Below are 20,804 nucleotides of genomic sequence, written 5' to 3' on the forward strand. Positions count from 1 at the left end.
TCTGTGAATTCATGGTATCTGGCATTGGACAGCCTAACTCATAGTAAACAAAGTTCTTATACCTGCCTCTCACATCTTGGTTCTTATATCATCCTTTCTTCACTCTTGCAAAAATCCATTAACTCTTCTTACCTATGGAAGTTCTTGATTCTCTATTTAATGTCATCATTAGAAACAAGCCCAGCTTCTGATTTCTTTAAGTCTCTTCTGCCATTTAACTGTAAGTCCTTTGTCCAATACACTACGTGCAGTTCTATTATTATTCTTTGCTGATGTTTTATCTTATCAACCCTACTTATTCACGAATAATGGGGCAAATGATTTAGTCCCCCTTTCTTGATACTCAATACTTTAAGGGTAGTTGGAAATCCAAGGATTACGAAAAATATATACATTTTATTTGGAATAATCAACTGGATTTTAGAATCAGATATATGAGGTAGCATGTACCCTGCTATCAAACAAAATTCATGTAAAACATTATAGCAGACCTCCATTGTTCTGAAGACATTTGCAGAGTGCTTCTGGAGTCTGCTAATTAACGAGCCCTCAGCTCCCCCTTCCTATTTCTTATCGCATTATTTGTCTTTCCATAAAATCATCCAGTGTAATTTCATAAACACCAGCATGTGTTTCCTTTATGTGTTCTGACTCTTCTCATCAGGTCAGTATCTCATTTTTAAATAGCTGTGTTCCTGAGTTTTGTCTTGACCAACATATTGCTCTTTTCACTGTGAATGAAAAAAATGTGGGATGGGAAGTATCAGAAATGGTGGTATTTTATCAAGTTCTTGTTTAGGCACTGTTGAAAAAGATGGTATTTGCTTCTTGATCTAAAAATTCTCTCTCTTCTATTTAACTGTCTGCTTGCTTCTGCTAATAGTAACATAATAAAGAGACCCACCCCTGATTCTCTGAAAATGGATCAACTATGATGATGACCAACCTAGATAGCATATTGAAAAGTAGAGACATTACTTCGCTAACAAAGGTCCGTCTAGTCAAGGCTATGGTTTTTCCTGTGGTCATGTATGGGTGTGAGAGTTGGACTGTGAAGAAGGCTGAGCACTGAAGAATTGATGCTTTTGAACTGTGGTGTTGGAGAAGACTCTTGAGAGTCCCTTGGACTGCAAGGAAATCTAACCAGTCCATTCTGAAGGAGATCAGCCCTGGGATTTCTTTGGAAGAAGAAATCTTCCAAAGCTGAAACTCCAGTACTTTGGCCGCCTCATGCAAAGAGTTGACTCATTGGAAAAGACTCTGATGCTGGGAGGGATTGGGGGCAGGAGGAGAAGGGGATGACAGAGGATGAGATGGCTGGATGGCATCACTGACTCGATGGATGTGAGTCTCAGTGAACTCCGGGAGTTGGTGATGGACAGGGAGGCCTGGAGTGCTGTGATTCATGGGGTTGCAAAGAGTTGGACACGACTGAGCAGCTGAACTGAACTGAACTGAACTGATGATGATGACTAAATTTCTTCTAGTGACACCTGGAAAAGAAAGTATTTTCTCATTACTGTGGGAGCACAGTTTTCCAATCTTTTCAATAAGGCTTGAGTTTCACTATAATTCTTCAAAGAGCTGCTATTATATGGGGGTGCTTCTAGCAATTCCTGTGAAAATGATGAACTGCTGGGGCCTGGAGGCTTGAAGCAGAATTGTCACTAGCCGTGTGTGTAAGTGTAAGTGTGTGTGTTGGTGGGGGAGTGGGGGAAAGCAACTTTGATGTGTTGATTACATGGTCCCTCCTAATCCTTGGAATTTGTGTAAAGTCAAGGTAAAAATCATGTGATTGGCCTACTTGCAGAAATATATTACATGGAAACAAGAGATGGTCCTCCAGCTGGTTTTCCTCAATCAGAAAAATAAAAAAACCAAAACCTGAAAATACCCTAGGGTGTGTGGAGCCCCAAGCCTGCAAATTTTTATTTTTTGCATGACCTATTTCTATAGAGAAGTAAAAGTGTTAGTCGCTTAGTTGTGTTCAACGCTTTGTGACCCCATGGACTGTAGTAGCCCCCTAAACCTCTCTGTCCGTGGGATTTCCTAGGCAAGAATACTGGAGTGGGTTACCATTCCTTTCTTCAAGGGATCTTCCTGACCCAAGGATTGAATCCAGGTCTGTTGCATTGCAGGACTATTTAACAAAAAAAAGATTACACCATTCTTATCAGTGAAGATTTAGACTGAAAAGTAGAGAAGAGGGACTTGTGTATTTACTGATTCTTCAGTCGAAGAACTGGGAGGTTCTATGTGGTGTTCAGACATTATCTGTTTCTGTTAAGAACCAGGCATCATCTCTCTTGTTCTTAATTGTTAAGTGTAATAATTCCCACCATGAGAATAAGGTCATAATGGCACAATCACCCACAGTACCGTGACTCTTCGGATCCTGCTCGTATTAAAATAGTGTTGATCTGTTTGCCTCTGAAATTCTCACTTACCGTATTTATATGAAGCTGGTCCTCATCATTATTCATTGCCTATTTCAGGCATCCCACTGCATTCTCATGGCCCACAAATACCAGCTCCCAAAGTTTCTCTCCGGGAGCTGGTGATTTGACAAGCAAGCTCTGGGAGTTGGTGATGGGCAGGGAAGCCTGGCATGCTGCAGTCCATGGGCTTGCAAAGAGTCGGACATGAATGAGTGACTGAACTGAACTGAAAGTTTCTCTCAAAGGTTGTTACTTGGCTTCAGGGATTATGACCACAAATGCAAGTCATTTTAAAAGTCCACAGGAAATGTGAACAATAATTCATTTTCTGGTCATACAGAATTTATTGTCTATAAATTTGTAGCATAAACATTCAACAAATATATCTCCCAACTACATTCTCTCTTGAATTCTTAATCAGACTTTAAATAATAATCACTGCATTCCTGGATCTTTTCATCTTGACCATCACCCTGCCTTTCACACATGGTCACCAGCAGGAAGGATACACAGAGGAGCCATGGGTGGAGTGAGAAAAGTGATTCCAACCAGGAAAATGTGTGCGTTATCTGGCGTAAGATCAATCTGAGAGCACAGTGTCACTATATGGATGGGAAGGGCCTGTGAGTGTTGGAACAGTGAATGTTCCAGGCAGAGAGAGATGTGGCTGCCCTGGAGGACTGCCTGCCACATGATGTAGGGCCCTGGAGGCTGTGGGGTGACCATCCCAGGTGCCAGCATGGGCAAGGAGGGGCACACCTGATAAAAGGTGTCAGCACCACCCGGCCATCATCAGTGCTATAAACCTAAGATAATACTCTAGTTGGTATGTGCAAAGAACTCACATGGACTACTCAAGCCGGAGGGTTACCCAAAGCCTGACATTGCCCTTTGCCTCATGTGAATAAGAATCTATCCTACAATGTTTTGGGGACTATAAATTGATGCAGCCACGATGAAGAACAGTATGGAGATTCCTTTAAAACCTAGGAATAAAACTACCATATGACCCAGCAATCCTACTACTGAACATATATCCTAAGAAAACCATAATTGAAAAAAGACACATGTACCCAATGTTCATTGCAGCAATATTTACAATAGCTAGGACATGGAAGCAACCTAGATGTCCATTGACAGATGAATGGATAAAGAAGCTATGGTACATTTACACAATGGAATATTACTCAGCCATAAAAAGGAATGCATTTGAGTTGGTTCTAATGAGGTGGATTAACCTAGAGTCTATTTACAGAGTGAAGTAAGTCAGAAAGGGAAAAACAAATATGACATATTGACACATATATATAGAATCTAGAAAGATGGGACTGATGAGCCTATTTGCAAAGGAGATGCACACAGAGACAACAGATGAGGAATCAGTGGGGGAAGGAGAGGGTGGGATGAATGGAGACAGCAGGATGGAAACATATACACTGCCATATGTAAAATAGAGTGCCTTTGATATGAATAGCAGGGCCAAGTGACCCATGGGGCACTAATATCAAGAATACTGTTGGAAGCCCAGAAAAGTGTTCTAATTGCTTTTACAATCACAAGAAAAAGATGAATTTTTAGGTCCAAGAAAATATTTTCATATAGAATTCCTCTTTCTATTAACATAGTCATAAAGTATCACTTTACACATTATTTTGGCGAGAGAGGGGTCCACAAAGGCTGTGGTGCCCAGAACCTAGGGAAGTCATAACGTAGCCCAGTTGGCGAGCATCTCCCTAAGGGCTGGAGATGCAGCAGGGAGCCAGAGGCAGTCTTGTCTTTCATAACACATGAGAGTGCAGGAAGATGGACAAGAGCATAGAAAGTTACATCAGAGAACAATATATTTTTCCAGGACTTGCCTGGTGGCCTAGTGGTTAAGAGTCCACCTTCCAGTACAGGGGATGCCAGTTCAATCCCTGGTCTGGGAACTAAGATCCCACATTCTGTGGAGCAACTTAACCCAAGAACCACAAGTAGAGAAGTCCATGAACTGCAATGAGAAGGTCTTGCCCTGAAACAAGAGAAGCCCATGTTCTGTAACTAGAGAGAAGCCCCCATGTCCTGCAATGAGAGAAAGCCTGTGCCACAGTGAAGACCCACCCCAGCTTAAATAAATATATATATTTTCTCTCAATAGAGATATGCTGGGGAACTACAAAAGGCTTAGTAACAGGGCTGGGGTCTTGTCTGTGCAAATCAGTGATGGCTGGAGATGACTACTTCATTTCACTATGCCGTGTAGCCTGTTCACCAGAGTTTTTACCTATTATCCTTGTAATTGATGCAGATGATGATCCAAGTGTATTGTAGGCAGCTATTAAAGTCAGCTACTGGTAGAGATTTAACTTTGATACTGGCTGCTTTGAAATATAAGCATCTCATCTGAAAGCATTTCTGAAATAATTGTGAAATGTGTAATAACTGTATGAATAATTTGCTACCTGGCTCTGTGTCTATGATTGCTTCCAGGTTCTTCAAAGTATCCAAATCAATGGTAATCCTAACACACCACACTGAGGCTGTGGAGACTGGAATAGACATTTCCAAGTGACGGCTGTTTAAATACCTCTGGGGCTTGTGATCTTATAACCTCTCAGCCTGGACCATAAAGCATAGCATTGCACCTTAATAAATTTCTTTTTGAAACACCCAACTGTAAAAACAATAACAAAAACCTTTTGGTGTGTTTCTTCTTTTTTGCTATAACAGGCAAATATACATTTTGCAATATATTTATTTTATATATAATATATATGCTTATATATCATGTGATATTATTATATATGGGCTTCCCTGGTGGCTCAGACAGTAAAGCGTCTGCCTGCAATGCGGGAGACCCAGGTTCGATTCCTGGGTCAGGAATATCCCCTGGAGAAGAAAATGGCAATCCACTCCAGCACTCTTGCCTGGAAAATCCCATGGACAGAGGAGCCTGATAGGCTACAGTCCATGGGGTCGCAAAGAGTCAGACACGACTGAGCTACTAGCTACTAGCTATTATTATATATAATATATATATTAATATTATATATCAGTGATATTATATATCACGTGATATATTACAATATATATGCCTCATTAGTTTGGGTTGTATTCAATGATACCGAATTTCCTTAAAATCATAAAAATATAATTTACTTGCATTTTATTTAATGGAAATAGGGATTCAGCTAAAGACATACTTTATTCAACAAGCAAATATTTAGTGACTGTCCATTGCTGTGCCAGGTACTAAACGAGGCATGGAGTCGGGAGACAGGATCCATAAATAAACAGCATAAGCTTCTTATCTTTAAATAACTTATAGTTTAGAGGAGAAGATGGGCAAGAAAAGCAGTGATTACAGCTCTGTCATAGTCACTTTCAGTGGCAGATGGACCCTCCAGCCAAAGTTTGGTTCAGATATTGAGACTTCTGACTACCCCCCACACAGGGAGAGGGTTGGAAAAGGTTTACCGCTCACATAATTGAGGTCTCTGAGGGGAGCAGAGCTGTTCTCTCAAGCAGATCTGAAATGCTTGAGAGAACAAGGGAAGGAGACTGGCTCCAGTTTTGATTGTGGTCGGGGGTGAGGCCAGAGTGGGAGGTCTTGCCTAGGGACAGAAACTTGCATAGTCTGAATCTCCTGCTGGTGCCAAAAGAAGAGCACCGGGCTTTCTTATCTGCTTGTCCACATGTGGGACACAAAGAGTGGGACTTAAAAGCTATCTGCAGCCAAACACCCCCAAAATGGAGCCAGACTCCTCACTCTAAATACTGTGTGATAAGAAGAGTTGTCCAAGAGGTTTACAAGGTGGGCCAACCTGAGATGAGCATGTAACCCAGCTTTGGAAGAATCAAAAGAGTTCCTGGAGCAAGGCGCTCTGGGTGAACCATGACGAATGAGAGGATGAGTGAGGATGTTTAACTATGAAGATCAGCTCAAGGCAAAGGGATATCATGCTTGAAGTGCCAAGTGGCATGTAATCCCTTCAACAGAGTAAGATTATACCATAGGGAACATGCAGAGACAGCAGTAGATGAGCTTTCAGGGTGTGAAGTTAGAGCTTCACTTTAGGCTTCCTAGGTGGCGCTAGTGGTAAAGAACTTGACTGCCCTGCAGGAGATGTAAGAGATGCTGTTTCAGTCTCTGGTTTGGGAAGATCCCCTGGAGATTTGGGAAGACCCCCCCCCCCCGCCCCCCGGAGAAGGAAATGACATCCATTCCAGTATTCCTGCCTGGGAAATCCCCTGGACAGAGGAGACTGGCAGGCTATAGTCCATAGGATCACAGAGTCGGACGTGACTATAGTGATTTAGTAGGCACTGAGATGATGGAGAATGACTGTAGGTTTTATTTAGATATGCATTTTAAAAGGTGATTCTTCACCTGCCCACTCTTTAATAAGAAGGAAAAGAGTAAAAACCATTACCAACAAGAGGTATGTCACTTGATTAGTCAATCTTCTCTTGGTAATCACAGGCTTAGCTTAAGGCTCTCGTCTCAGCGTAGTCTCAGGGTATTTCCAGGAGGGGTGTGTAGTGAAGGAAAGGGAAGAGGAGGAGAATAAGGACCTCTTGATCAGTTTTTTTCTAATTATAGAAATCATTCTGCTCTCCCAAACCATTCTGATATGTCTCCCATGGGAAGGAAATGTCTATGGTTCAAAAAAAAAAAAACTTTCCTGGTGATTTGGCTCTATATTATCTTCTGACAGATGTGAGACTGGGACTATAAGGAAGTCAGACTTCCAAAGAATTGATGCCTTTGAACTACAGTGCTGGAGAAGACTCTTGAGAGGGACAGCCAGGAGATCAAACCAGTTAGTCCTAAAGGAAATCAACCCTGAAGGACTGATGCTGAAGCTCCAATATTTTGACCGCCGTATGTGAACAGCCAACTCATTGGAAAAGACCCTGATGCTGGAAAAGATTGAAGGGAAAAGGAGAAGAGGGCAACAGAGGAATAAATGGTTGGATGGAATCACCGATTCAATGGGCATGAACTTAGGCAAACTCCAGGAGATGGTGATGGACAGGGAGGGCTGGTGTACTGCAGTCCATGGAGTCACAAAGAGTTGGACACAACTTAGCAACTCAATAACAGCAACAACTTCTTCTGACACTAGAGGAAGACTGGACTGACAAAGCAAAGCTCTAAGAGTGGAGTTCAGGCTTTGGTTTAGCAGGGTCAAGGTGTTGGGTAGAGAATGGGAGCAGAGGGATGTGTCATTATCCCCTGGAGAACTCGGATTACAGAAAAGTGTGCTCCAGTGTGTTTAGGAGATCCACTTCTAATTCTTTAGAACTGTTCAATTTAGTAGATGAGAATGGGGAAAAAAGGATAAAAATAATACACAGAAAAGAGCAGTAGAGATAACTGGAACTTGCCAGAAGGAGCGAGACTCAGACCAGAAGCTAACTGCCGAGGCATCCATCACACTAGACCCTCTCTATCCTATTGACCTGAGCACTAAGGACTCACCCTTCAGAACATTGGAGAATGGAAGACAAATACGAATCAGATGTTTGTGATAGGTAGTCACAGCTGCCTAAGCAGATCCCCTAGAGACTGCTCAGCCTGTGGCCTTTGGGTGTCTGTCTATGTTTCAGGTAGCTCTCCTGGAAATTCTTGCATGGCCCTGGAATCTGCTGCTATCCAGCTATGGGCTCTATGCTGCTGGAGGCCAGAGGAAAGAGTAATAGAAGTGGAGCTGGTCTGCTGAGCAAAGGCTCTCTCTCTCTCTCTTTTTTTTTTTTTTTGTGAAGCAGGAGAGTGAGGAGTTGGGGGGGAGGGGAGATTTGATTAAAGGAAGAAAACCTTCTGTGACCAGGGCAACCAGAAGGCCCCCAAAAACCTGTGGGAGTTTTGGGGGAGAGGAATGGAGAAGTGCTGTAGATTTGTTACATCAAGATGTTAATGTTTTTAATCAAGGTTCCTAGGTGACCCTTAGGCAATTAACTCATGGTCCAGTTCTCCCATTATTCGTCTTCAGCTGATTCTTCTCTTTGTACAATCTCTTTTCCCATCAAAGACTACTGAATTTGAGAAGTGGTTATGAGCTGCTACATTCAGCATTCATTTGATCCTAGTGCTTAATTTGTTTCTTTCTCTTTTAGAGCTGATTGAAAAAAAGGAGGAAGTTATTTCAATCAAGGATTTATCCTCTTGAGAGAAAAGGGAATCATTTAAATACATGGTGCATGGTACTTCTAAAACCAGGGCATGTAGCCTAATAAAATAATCCTGACCATATGAATGAACCCACATTTCTTTTTTATTTCCAGGTGTGCTCAACTGGAACTGATACAGTTGTATAGATCAATGTTCATTCAAGTGATTATACAAAAATGGTTATAAAGGTACTGTTTTAGCAAGTTAACATTTCAAGGGCATAATTACAAATGCCTTAATAATAAAGGCATCTTTAGGATCACATGAATTTAAGAACAAGGCAAACCGACAGTTTATAGTTCACCTTACAGGTTGATAGCAAACCAGCTTTGAACTGAACATAAAAGTTTTAGAGAGAAAAATAGATGGGGAGGTATTTAATAACATGGCATTTAAGCAGAAGACATGTTTTGTAGCTCAACTTGCTGTTTAACTTTATGCTTAAAATATTTCATAGTGTACTCTCCATTCCCATCCAGGACTATTTAAATTTTTACTTGCCAATTAGTTTGTAGAAGATTGGTTCATGAAGAGACAAGGTCAGTGGCATATTATCTATGAGTCACCAGGGCTAGCAAGTTTCATTAATGAAAAGGGGGACTCTGGATATAACCAGCATAAAGCTACTCAAAATTCACAGAAAATAGTATGTATTTATTGAACAGGACTGTCAAAAGCACAGACTTTGCCCTCTACACTGGATTTATGATGTCAGGAACTTCCGCTGAATTTCTAAGTGTTAAATTTTCTAAAGGCAAAGATACCTGGGCTCAGTGGAAATGCTTAGAATTAGGAAAAAAAAAAAAAAAAACACCTCTGTGACTATCGACTGCTCTCTCTCCAGCATTTCTCAGGCACATGGTGGCTAACCTACTGGCTTCCAGGTGGATCCCTGACGATGGCTTGCTTTACGGCTCTTTGATCTTGCCAACCACAGAGCAAAATGGGAGGCAGGGGTGAAGAATGAATCTTCTTGGTGAGAGGTGTCCTATTTTTCATGACATTGCTCCATGTGTTTTAAATACTTTTTCTAGGAACAGTAATCAATTTGCACACATGTATGCAGACTGCTTCAACTGTCTTCCCTATTGCTAATAGAGATTTATGAGTTAGCTTTTCTAAGCCCGGGAAAGAAGTTGGAGCTGCATCTTAGAAAGGAACCTGGGAACAGATGAGAACCTTGAAAGCCTTAGCACCTGACTATGTATAATCTATCTCTCCTGTATGCTCTCTTCCTGGATGAAAAAATTAGTGACGTGTGAACCATTTCTCATTGTTAAATAGATGCATCAGATTTAAAATTACTTTAACCAATGAAGGAAATTGAATTGGGATACAGAATTGGGTCTGAGGAGAATTGGGTTCCATGTCAGCAACCAGATTTGGGTCAGTTATAGCTGATAAAGATTTACCAGATCATGACCATTTCCTCAATAATTCCAAATATATTAATGTTAGGGTGTTCTTGGTTGTGCTCTTCAAGTCATCTGACTAATTAGTTTGATCATTCCAAAGACTGAAATCCCAAGTGTCTGAAATTCAGGTGTCTGGAATATGGTCAATGAAATTTATAAAAATAATAAAGTCACTGCCATTTAGTGAAAATATTATTAATCCTCATAATAAAAATGTCCTTTAATCACATTGAAATATATTGCATTTTGGCCTGTAGCCTGTTTTAAGTTTGATATATTTATATAACATAAATAGAAACTAAATTAATAATTAGTCAATGAAATGGTGCACACCTGGTAATAAATATAATTTTATTTTTCAGAGTAGTTAAATCAGTACTCTTATTTAGTAGTTTGTCTTTTATTAATGTTGCCATAATTTTTTCCTATTTTTAACCTTTCTCCTGTATGTTTGCTCCATTGTGTCCTATTTTTTGAGACCCCATGGACTGTAGCCCTCCAAGACCTTCTTGTTCTTATTCATGGGAGTTCCCAGGCAAGAATACTGGAGTGGGTTGCCATTTCCTCCTCCAGATCTTCCCAAACCAGGGATCGAACCCTTGTTTCCTGTGTCTTCTGCATTGTAAGTGGTTTCTTTACCTGCTGAGTCATTGGGAAGTCTACCCTTACCTCTTTTCTCACTCTAAATACTGTTTCCTCCAGTATTCGAAAAGTGTGAATATTCTGAAAGTCTCTAGTCCAGGTATCTTCAGATAAAAAATACCATTTTTCCCAGCTGGCGTGCTAAAATAGGGGATCTTTCTGACCCAGGGATCAAACACACGTCTCTTTTGTCTCTTAGGTTTCCTGCATTGGCAAGCAGGTTCTTTATCACTAGTACCACCTGGGAAGCCCAATATAGTAGCAGTGCTATTTAAAGTTTTGTGATTTCAGTGATGCACATTTTGCTGTTTACTTCTCTTACTTATCTGCTCAAGAGTAGGGACTATGACATCTGATCTCTTGAGTGTGGTTCATGAAGCTGAGTTGGTACTATTTCCACTTCAGGTCATACCAACTTCAAGCAAGAATGCTAATCTTTCCTGCTGCGCTGCTGCTGCTAAGTCGCTTCAGTCGTGTCCAACTCTGTGCGACTCCATAGACGGCAGCCCATCAGGCTCCCCTGTCCCTGGGATTCTCCAGGCAAGAACACTGGAGTGGGTTGCCATTTCCTTCTCCAATGCATGAAAGTGAAAAGTGAAAGTGAAGTCGCTCAGTCGTGTCTGACTCCTAGCGACCCCATGGACTGCAGCCCACCAGGCTCCTCAGTCCATGGGATTTGCCAGGCAAGAATACTGGAGTGGGGTGCCATTGCCTTCTCCGAGTCTTTCCTAGCTTTCTCAAAGGAAGGACCTCCCTGTGTTCCTCTGGTGTAATAACAAAGAAGCAAAGCAGTATAAACTTGTGCACTGGACATAAACTTTTTTTAGTGATTTAACAAGATATATAGACTATGGTTTCTGGTATCAGAAACCATAAACTAGATGTTCATCCTTCTGATGATACATATAGCCTAATATTTGCCACTGAATTATGAAAATGAGGGATTTGATAGTTAATAAAAGAATCTGCCTGCAATGCAGGAGACCCGGGTTCAATCCCTGGGTCGGGAAGATCCCTTGGAGATGGGAATGGCTACTCACATTAGTATTCTTGCCTGGAGAATCCCATGGACAGAGAAGCCTGGTGGGCTACAGTCCATGGGGTCACAAAGAGTTGGACGTGACTCAGCGACTAATACTTTCATTTCACTTTGGGGTTCCTAGGTGGCGCTAGTGGTAAAGAATCGCCCCCCACCAACTCCTCAACCCCCACCCCCACACCCACACAACAATGCAGTATATGCAAGAGATGCAGGTTTCATGCCTGGGTCAGGAAGATCCTCTGGAGAAGGACATGGCAACCCACTCTAGTATTCTTGTCTGGAGAATCCCATGGACAGAGGAGCCTGGCGGGCTGCAGTTTATAGTGTCGCACAGAGTTGGACACGACTTAAGTTACTTAGCATGTATGCATGAAATGACACAGTCTTAACGGACTTGCCCTTTTAATCTTCCCTGTAAGCAGAAAAGAGAGAGGCATCAAATAATATTTTATGTTGCTCATGTACTTTGTGGGTCAGGGATTCAGAAGGGGCTCAGCAGAGACAGCTTGTTTTTGCTTCAGGGTGTCTGAGGTCTCAGCCAGGGAGGGAGATTTGAATACCTGGGCATGAGTCAGACTGCTGGAGGCTACATTCATCTGGAGACTTCTCTGCTTATAGGTCTGGCACCTGGACTGAGATGACTTGAAGGCTTGGCTCAGAGTTTTCTACCAACCAGATCCTAGCACATGGGCTTTTCATGTGACTTGAGCTTACTTGCAGCACGGTGGCCACCAGGAAACTTCTGCTGTGGTGGCTCTGGGCTTATGAATGTATTTTCCAGCAAAAAGAAAAGATGGAAGGCACATGACCTTCTGTGACAAAGCCCTGGAAGTCACTTCTGCTTATTCTGTTGGTCAATCCTGTCAGAAAGTCACCCGAATTCAAGTGGCGAAGAACAGACCTCATACCTTGGTGGTGTTGACAGGGCATGGGAGGGGGATATCAAAGAATTCCAGTCATACTTTATTTATTTTTTAAAATTTTTAAAAAAATATTTTTAACACCAAAAACATTTCATATTGGGGTATAGCCGATTAACAATGTTGTGGTAGTTTCAGGTGAATATGTACGGCTGAGTCCTTTTGCTGTCCAGCCATGCTTTAAAACAGCCTGAGGAGGAATGGCTTTCCTCTGACAAAGCTTTGCTCAAGTATTGTGGATAAGGCTCAGATTGGTTACTCCTTGTTTCCCTGTGGACTCTATTTCATGTTCATTAAGTTCTTTTAACTCACAACATTGTGTTGATTTGAGTGAATTAGGATCTGGAGGATAGAAAAGAACTCAAACTTTGGTTTCTGTGATAAGTATTGATTAACATTAGAAAAATAGATTTATAAATATCTAAGTAGCCAATGGGGCTTCCCTGATAGCTCAGTGGTAAAGAATCTGCCTGCAGTGCAGGAGATGCACGAGACTCCGGTTTGATCCTTGAGTGGGGAAGATCCCTTGGAGGAGGGCATGGCAACCCACTCCAGTATTCTGGCCTGGAGAATCTAAAGGACAGAGGAGCCTGGAAGGCTATAGTCCATGAGGTCGCAAAGCATCCAACACTTTTACGGGAAGATGTGGGACATTCCTAGGAAAGGGATACAGTCTTCGTTCTTAAATAAATTTACCATCTTATGTGAAAGGTAGACAAGCAGATGTACCTTCTCAAACATGTACAGCTGCTGAAAAAATGTGTAAAACTCCCCTTGGTGTGTAAACACAGAACTAGGTATAGCCATTCTTACTAGGCAGCTGAGCCAGAAGGCATGAAAGATTGGAGCCAGGTGCTGTTAACAAGGAATGCTCAGTGAGGAAGGTGAATCTCAAGGGGAGGAATCGAGTTCCATGGTGATGAGGTAAAGAAATCACAGTAGGAAGAAGATCCAGAGGTCTCTCAGAAAGGCTGAGGTATTTTGAAAGTCCATTTTCAGAGATGTGTGCTTCTTGACCAAATTGAACCTTTGAGTCTAATTCTAACTGCTTGGAAATATTTCCTGGGTAATATATTCCCTTCCACCACCCCACAGCTTCTTCCAGCTACCAAGCCATAGATTTCATCAGAGCAAGGCTCGTTTTTTCGCTAGCCTTGGTATATTCTGCAGGATCCAGGATGTACTAGATACATTTTAATGGAACTGGGTTACCTTGAGCAGGCCCAGCCCTTGACATCTCCTGACCAGCTCACACCTTTTTAGGCCTCTATTTCCTGAGTTCCCCAGAAGTGCCCTGGGGATATTCTTAGACCTGTTTTAAAATCTGAAGCCTTTGCATAAAACAATACTGTCTCTTTGAAAGTCTACACAGCTGTTTTTATTGAGCAGTCATATTATGCTGGTTATGCTTTATTATTTTGGAGGCATATCAATCCTTGTTGAATGAGCCCAGGGCCTAAGCCAAACTTTTCAGAAAAAGCAGAAAAATAGAAAGTACAAATGGATATTATTTTTTCCCTGCTGGAAGGAAGAAACTGAAAGTCATATCTGCTTTCAAAATATTCATGAGAATTTGTAAAAAAAAAAAAAAAAAGCCCCATCCAGGGTGTAGAATTATTTTTTCCTCTCCCCACCTAATTCATTTTTGGTTTTAGCATTTTCTTTTCTCATTTCCTATGGAAACAATTCTAGGTTTCAAGACCTGCTGCTGCTTCTTCTGCAAATGCCTTCCATACATTTCACATCCAAGGGTTTTAGTCATGGTCACGAAGGCAAAGGAAATGAAAATGCACCCATCACACTGGTTCACAGGCAGGACTAGCCCACAGAAGTCCCACTGGTTGGCCAAGGCTGGTTCAAGACTCTTTTTGCCAAGATGTTGCTGCTGCTACTAATCCTTTGGTGGTTCCTTGGAATAAAGCCCAGAAAGGACAAGTTAGTTTGGGCCATGATGGGGTTATCAGAAAAGCCCCAACACCAAAGACTCTAACTCTGATACTTGTGATCCTTACAATGGAGTTAAAACAAAACAGAAAATGATCCTGTTCTTGTAATCTTAGCTCTGCCCAGGTCACCATCTTGCCTGGCTGGTTTTGTTGATGGCAGCATAACGTGACTCAGATTCTAAAGGTGGAACTGTCTCCAGGACCGGGGAGTGGTGGATTATATAACCAACCCGGGGTAGTGTCAGGTTTATCAGAGGCTGATAGCTAACAGCTTACAGCTACTTGCCTTTGCCAGAAACATTCAGAGAGATCTTGTTTGTCTTTGTAAGGCAGAGTAAAAGGGTTCAAAATTCTACAGACTCAAATGAACACATGGTTTATGAAGATTTATTTTCCATGTAGAATCTATGGTTCATTTAAAAACACATTCCTTAATAATCTCTTTTCCAGCTGTGCATCTATTCTTTGTCAAGGCTGGTGGATGGTGCAGGAAACAATATGTGTAATAAGACCCCTAGAATGCTGAGAATCAGTGGGGAGATAAAGGATCCATGTTTGGTGAATTAACAAGCAAAAAGTGATTCTAAGTAATGCAACCTAGACACACACAGGCAAAAGAAGACAAGGTGTCAAATATATAAACAGCAAAAAAAAATTTTCATTTTATTAAGTAATAATAAAATCATTTATTTGCAATACAGAGAAACACCAAACAATTTAGTAATCAACAGTTAGGACTGAGATGTTTTGTTCTGTGACTCCCTCTGGAAAGGATCTGGGGTTCAGATTATGTCTAAAAGGCAGCAGGTTATTAAAAGTGATTTTCATTCTTTATCCCACCTCAACCCACTTATCTGGGTTATTGCTTAAGAGTGTTACAGACAAAGGTAAAGTAGGAGAGAGAGGAAAGAATAGCTTATAAAGGGGAATTTGCCCAGATCTAGTCCCAAAGAGTCCAGAAGATCTTGCATTTATCCAGGTTTTTCACTAACTCAAAGAACTCTGGGAAGTCTAATCTAGATGCAGGCACAAGTGAAAATCTAAAGTGACCTGGAGTCCTTATTTATCTGCACTTTCCTCTTGGCAAAGGGCCAGAGTCAGTCCTATGCATGTTTTCGAGATTATATGCATGTAGGGAAAAATGATTTTGACCTTAAGGAAAACCCTGTATTATGTTATTATGAATAATAATGATATACAAGTAGAGCATCATGACTTTTTAAAACATTATCACTGCTATTATTTTAATTGATCAAGCCAAACAATTTTTCAAAGTAAAGAACACATTATCCCCATTTCATGGAGCAATTCATGGAGGTTCTAAAAGGATAAATAATTTATGCAAGATAAATTAGAAAGTGAGTAACCCAAAACACTTTCCATTTAAGGACTTTTGTGACTCCCTAAAATGTGTTCCTTAAAACACTACCCGTGTTTTTTTGTTGACCTTCGGTCACTAAGTTACATCCAACTGTTTGCAACCCTATGGACTGCAGCACATCAGGCTTCTGTGTGCTTCACTATCTCCAGAGTTTGCTCAAATTCATGTCCATTGAGTTGGTTTTGCCACCCACACATCTCATCCTTTGTTGCCCCCTTCTCCTCCTGCCCTCAATCTTTCCCAGCATCAGGGTGTTTTCCAATAGTCAACTCTTCTCATCAGGTGGCCCAAGTATTGGAGTTTCAGCTTCAGCCTCAGCATCAGTCCTTCCAATAAATATTCAGAACCGATTTCCTTTAGGATTGACTGGTTTGATCTCCTTGCTGTCCAAGGGACTCTAAAGAGTCTTTTCCAGGACCACACTTCAAAATCATCAATTCTTCAGTGCTCAGCCTTCTTTCTGGTCCAACTCTCACACTGTAAATGACTGGGAAAAATCATAGCTTTGACTATACGGACCTGTGTTGGCAAAGTGACGTCTCTGCCTTTTAATATGCTTGGTAGGTTTGTCATAGCTTTTCCTCCATATTAGGCAGCATAATGGCCCTTCAAAGATTTCCATATCCTGATCCCTGGATCCTGTGAATATGTCACTTTTCATTGAAAGAGTATTTAGTATTGCAGATGGAATTAGGGTTGCTAATCGGCTGATCTGAAAATAGGGAAATTATCATGGACTACCTGAGTGGACCCAGTGAAATCACAGAGGTCCTTCAAAGTGGAAGTGGAAGTGGAAGGCAGAAGAGAAGGTCAGAGTGATATAACATGAGAAGGACTTGATCTGCTGCTGATGGCTATGACAATGGAGAAAAGAGACATGCACTGGGGAATTCAGATGTCTCTGGAAGCTGGAAACAAGTTATGGAATATGCTTTCTCCTAAAGCCTCCACAAAGGAATCCTGACACCCTGATTTTAGCCCAGCGAGACCTGTATCAGACGCCTAACCTACAGAACTGTCAGGACATATTTTTAGGTTATTTTTTGTAAAATTTTATTTATTTATTTATTTTGGCCAAAAGGAATGTGGGACCTTAATGCCCTGACCAGGGGTTGAACTCAAGCCCCCCTGCATTGGAAGCATAGAGTCTTAACCACTGGACTGCCAGGGAAGCCCCTATTTGTGCTGTTTTAAGCCACTCACTTTGTAGTTATTTGTTACAGCAGCAATAGTGTATTAATCCACGAGTGCCATCACATGTTTTATTAAGTAAGCATTTCTAAGACAATGGTATGCTCCTAAAAGTTTAAGAACCAGATCTCCAAGAAAAATAAACAATTAACCTCTTCGGTTCAGTTCAGTCACTGAGTCGTGTCTGACTCTTTGTGACCCCATGAATTGCAGCACGCCAGGCCTCCCTGTCCATCACCAACTCCTGGAGTTCACTCAAACTCATGTGCATTGAGTCGGTGATGCCATCCAGCCATCTCATCCTCTGTTGTCCCCTTCTCCTCCTGCCCACAATCTTTCCCAGCATCAGGATCTTTTCCAATGAGTCAACTCTTCCCATGAGGTGGCCAAAGTACTGGAGTTTCAGCTTCAGTATCAGTCCTTCCAATGAACACCCAGGACTTATCTCCTTTAGGATGGACTGGTTGGATTTCCTTGCAGTCCAAGGGACTCTCAAGAGTCTTCTCCAACACCACAGTTCAAAAGCATCAATTCTTTGGTGCTCAGCTGTCTTCACAGCCCAACTTTCACATCCATACGTGACCACTGGAAAAACCATAGCCTTGACTAGATGGACCTTTGTTGGCAAAGTAATGTCTCTGGTTTTTAATATGCTACCTAGGTTGGTCATAACTTTCCTTCCAAGGAGTAAGCATCTTTTAATTTCATGGCTGCAATCACCATCTGCAGTGATTTTGGAGCCCCAAGAAATAAAGTCTGACACTGTTTCCACTGTTTCCCCATCTATTTGCCATTAAGTGATGGGACCAGAAGCCATGATCTTTGTTTTCTGAATGTTGAGCTTTAAGCCAACTTTTTCACTCTCCTCTTTCACTTTCATCAAGAGGCTTTTGAGTTCCTTTTCACTTTCTGCCATAAGAATGGTGTCATCTGCATATCTGAGGTTACTGATATTTCTCCCAGCAATCTTGATTCCAGTTTGTGCTTCTTACAGCCCAGTGTTTCTCATGATGTACTCTGCATATAAGTTAAATAAGCAGGGTGATGATATACAGCCTTGACGTACTCCTCTTCCTATTTGGAACCAGTCTGTTGTTCCATGTCCAGTTCTAACTGTTGCTTCCTGACCTGCATACAGGTTTCTCAAGAGGCAGGTCAGGTGGTATGGTATTCCCATCTCCTTCAGAATTTTCCACAGTTTGTTGTGATCCACACACAGTCAAAGGCTTTGGCATAGTCAATAAAGCAGAAATAGATGGTTTTCTGGAACTCTCTTGCTTTATCCATGATCCAGTGGATGTTGGCAATTTGATCTCTGGTTCCTCTGCCTTTTCTAAAACCAGCTTGAACATCTCAAGTTCACTGTTCATGTATTGCTGAAGCCTGGCTTGGAGCGAGAATTTTGAGCGTTACTTTACTAGCGTGTGAGATGTGTGCAATTGTGTGGTAGTTTGAGCATTCTTTGGAGTTGCCTTTCTTTAGTGCTGTCAATTTCTATGTTGTAAATGTTCCCAGCATGGCTGCACTCAAACTCCCAGTTCTATCTGAGTTTCGAAGAGTAGCCTACAATCTCTCATTAGCTGGTACTGGCCAGCTGCAAGAGGCTACTGAAATAAGTTTAAGAAACTACACACTTAACCCTTTTCACTTTGCACATTCGATTTATTAGAGGTAGCTCTTCAGATAAGAAGTCTGCTTATTTCTACTTAACCCAGCATTCCAAACTTATGTGACAACATTCTTTCTCCAGAATGGTAGACCTTAAGTGGAAACTTGGAAAGTTGTTGATGACCTATTAGCCACTAGGTCTGCTGCTACTGCTGCTAAGTCGCTTCAGTCGTGTCCGACTCTGTGTGACCCCATAAGACGGCAGCCCACCAGGCTCCCCCATCCCTGGGATTCTCCAGGCAAGAACACTGGAGTGGGTTGCCATTTCCTTCTCCAGTGCATGAAAGTGAAAAGTGAAAGTGAAGTCGCTCAGTCGGGTCCGACTCCTAGTGACCCCATAGACTGCAGCCTGCCAGGCTCCTCTGCCCATGGGATTTTCCAGGCAAGAGTACTGGAGTGGGTTGCCATTGCTTTCTCCAACTAGATCTACTATCTCCTAACTTAGATTTTTTTAAGCTCTACCAAAACATTTACCAAATTCATGAATGCATTTTATTTTCCCTTATTATCTATCTCATAATATTTGGGGCATATAAGTCTAGGGGTAATAATGTGGGAGAAACAGAAGTAAGGTATTTGTGGCTAACTCTCATCACTGACTGCCCACTTTGCAGGATTAGGCAAGTAGCAGCAAGCAGCTGATGAAAAAATGATCTCTATTGACATCACAGATTACTGACTGAGGATCTCTTCTCTTCTACCATGATCAATCCAAGTTGTCAACTGAGTGAGGGTCACCGTGCATCAAAGAGACCAGCTTTTGAGCCCTGGGTGTTAGTGTAATAGGATAAATGACATTTGCCCTGTGACTACTACTTGGTATAATTCCCTCTCCTGGGCTTTTCAGAAGCTTGGGGGAATCTTTCGATAATGATTTAATTTTTCTCCTGAGCTTGTTAACTCTGCTTATTAGTGGCATAGGGGTAGGGGTTGGGGTGCTTTAATCTTGCTAATTAACTGCATTTCTGTCTCTTCCTGTTTAGATAATTTCTCTTGGATGACTCAGTCTCTTTAGGGTAAATGTTCAGTCTTTCGGATTTCTCAACCGTCTCCCTGCCCTTCCCCAAGATGGTGTCGTATGTCTCAGGGTCGGGGGCCGGGGGGAGATCCTGTAATCCTGTGGTAGCAGCAAGTGGAGCGTCTATGAATGCAGGTCCTTGTTCTGTGTGCAGATCTGGGGCTCTGTGGTGAGGAAGTTCATCTGTGCGGCCCCCCTGGGGTCTGCTGACAAGTTCTGGCTCCACGCAGCCTCTGGGGAGGTCATGTTGATATCCACACCTGACGGGGGTGGGCCTGGCCACTTGCTTGCAGTCTCAAGGCTCCATGCTCTGCTGCCCTCACTTCCAACCCAGACTTCCTCCAGCCTTCTTGACACTTCTGTGTGCTCTATTTGCTGCTTACAGGATCCAGGCATGTCCCATGTTGAAAAGTGCCACTTCAGGCTCTCAAGGGACGTCTCTCCAATAGCAGCATTGTCGTGTGAGTGGCATGTTGGACCAGACACAGAGACAAATCCATCAAATTCAGTCAAATTCGTCATCCTTCCAATTATACCAGAGAAAGTAGATCATTGACTCGTATTCTCAGATCTTCCAAGATATTGGAGGGTGCGAGGCAGGACTAAGGAATCGGGTTCTGCCATCATTGCCTAAGGCTTCTCTTGTTTTCACACTCTGCCATGCTCATCAAGTGACTCTGCATTGCACTTTCTTTCCAATTGAAATACATCTTAGGCTACATCTATTTCAATAAGCCTCATGTCTTAGCCTTCCTGGGTACTAACATATCCTTTCTTTACAAGGGAAGAAACTCTATGCAGTGGGGACTTCCCCGACAGTCCAGTGGTTAAGACTCTGCACTTCCATTGCAGGGGCCTCGGGTTCCATCTCTGGTCAGGGAACTAAGATCCTGCATGCCACACAGCATGGCCAATAAGTAAATCCATAAATAAAATATGCATACCTAGGTGTGGTTTTTTTCCCTTTAAGGAATCATGGAAAAACTAGG

The 20,804-nt window shown here is 42.0% G+C and overlaps 1 long non-coding RNA gene across 2 annotated transcripts in view; it reads left to right on the top strand.

Moving 5' to 3' along the window:
- LOC147361792 (uncharacterized) overlaps nucleotides 1-20,804 on the top strand; it is a 263,465-nt gene that overhangs the window by 48,981 nt on the left and 193,680 nt on the right. For both annotated transcript variants that reach the window (XR_015138256.1, XR_015138257.1), the window contains exons 2-3: nucleotides 7,136-8,780; nucleotides 9,437-9,568. This is a non-coding gene — a long non-coding RNA (uncharacterized LOC147361792). The remainder of the gene's footprint in view (nucleotides 1-7,135; nucleotides 8,781-9,436; nucleotides 9,569-20,804) is intronic.

This window comes from Bos grunniens, chromosome 12 (genome assembly GCF_055505025.1).
Source record: "Bos grunniens cultivar Pamir isolate PY7600 chromosome 12, Bosgru_T2T1.0, whole genome shotgun sequence".
Lineage (NCBI taxonomy): Eukaryota > Metazoa > Chordata > Mammalia > Artiodactyla > Bovidae > Bos > Bos grunniens.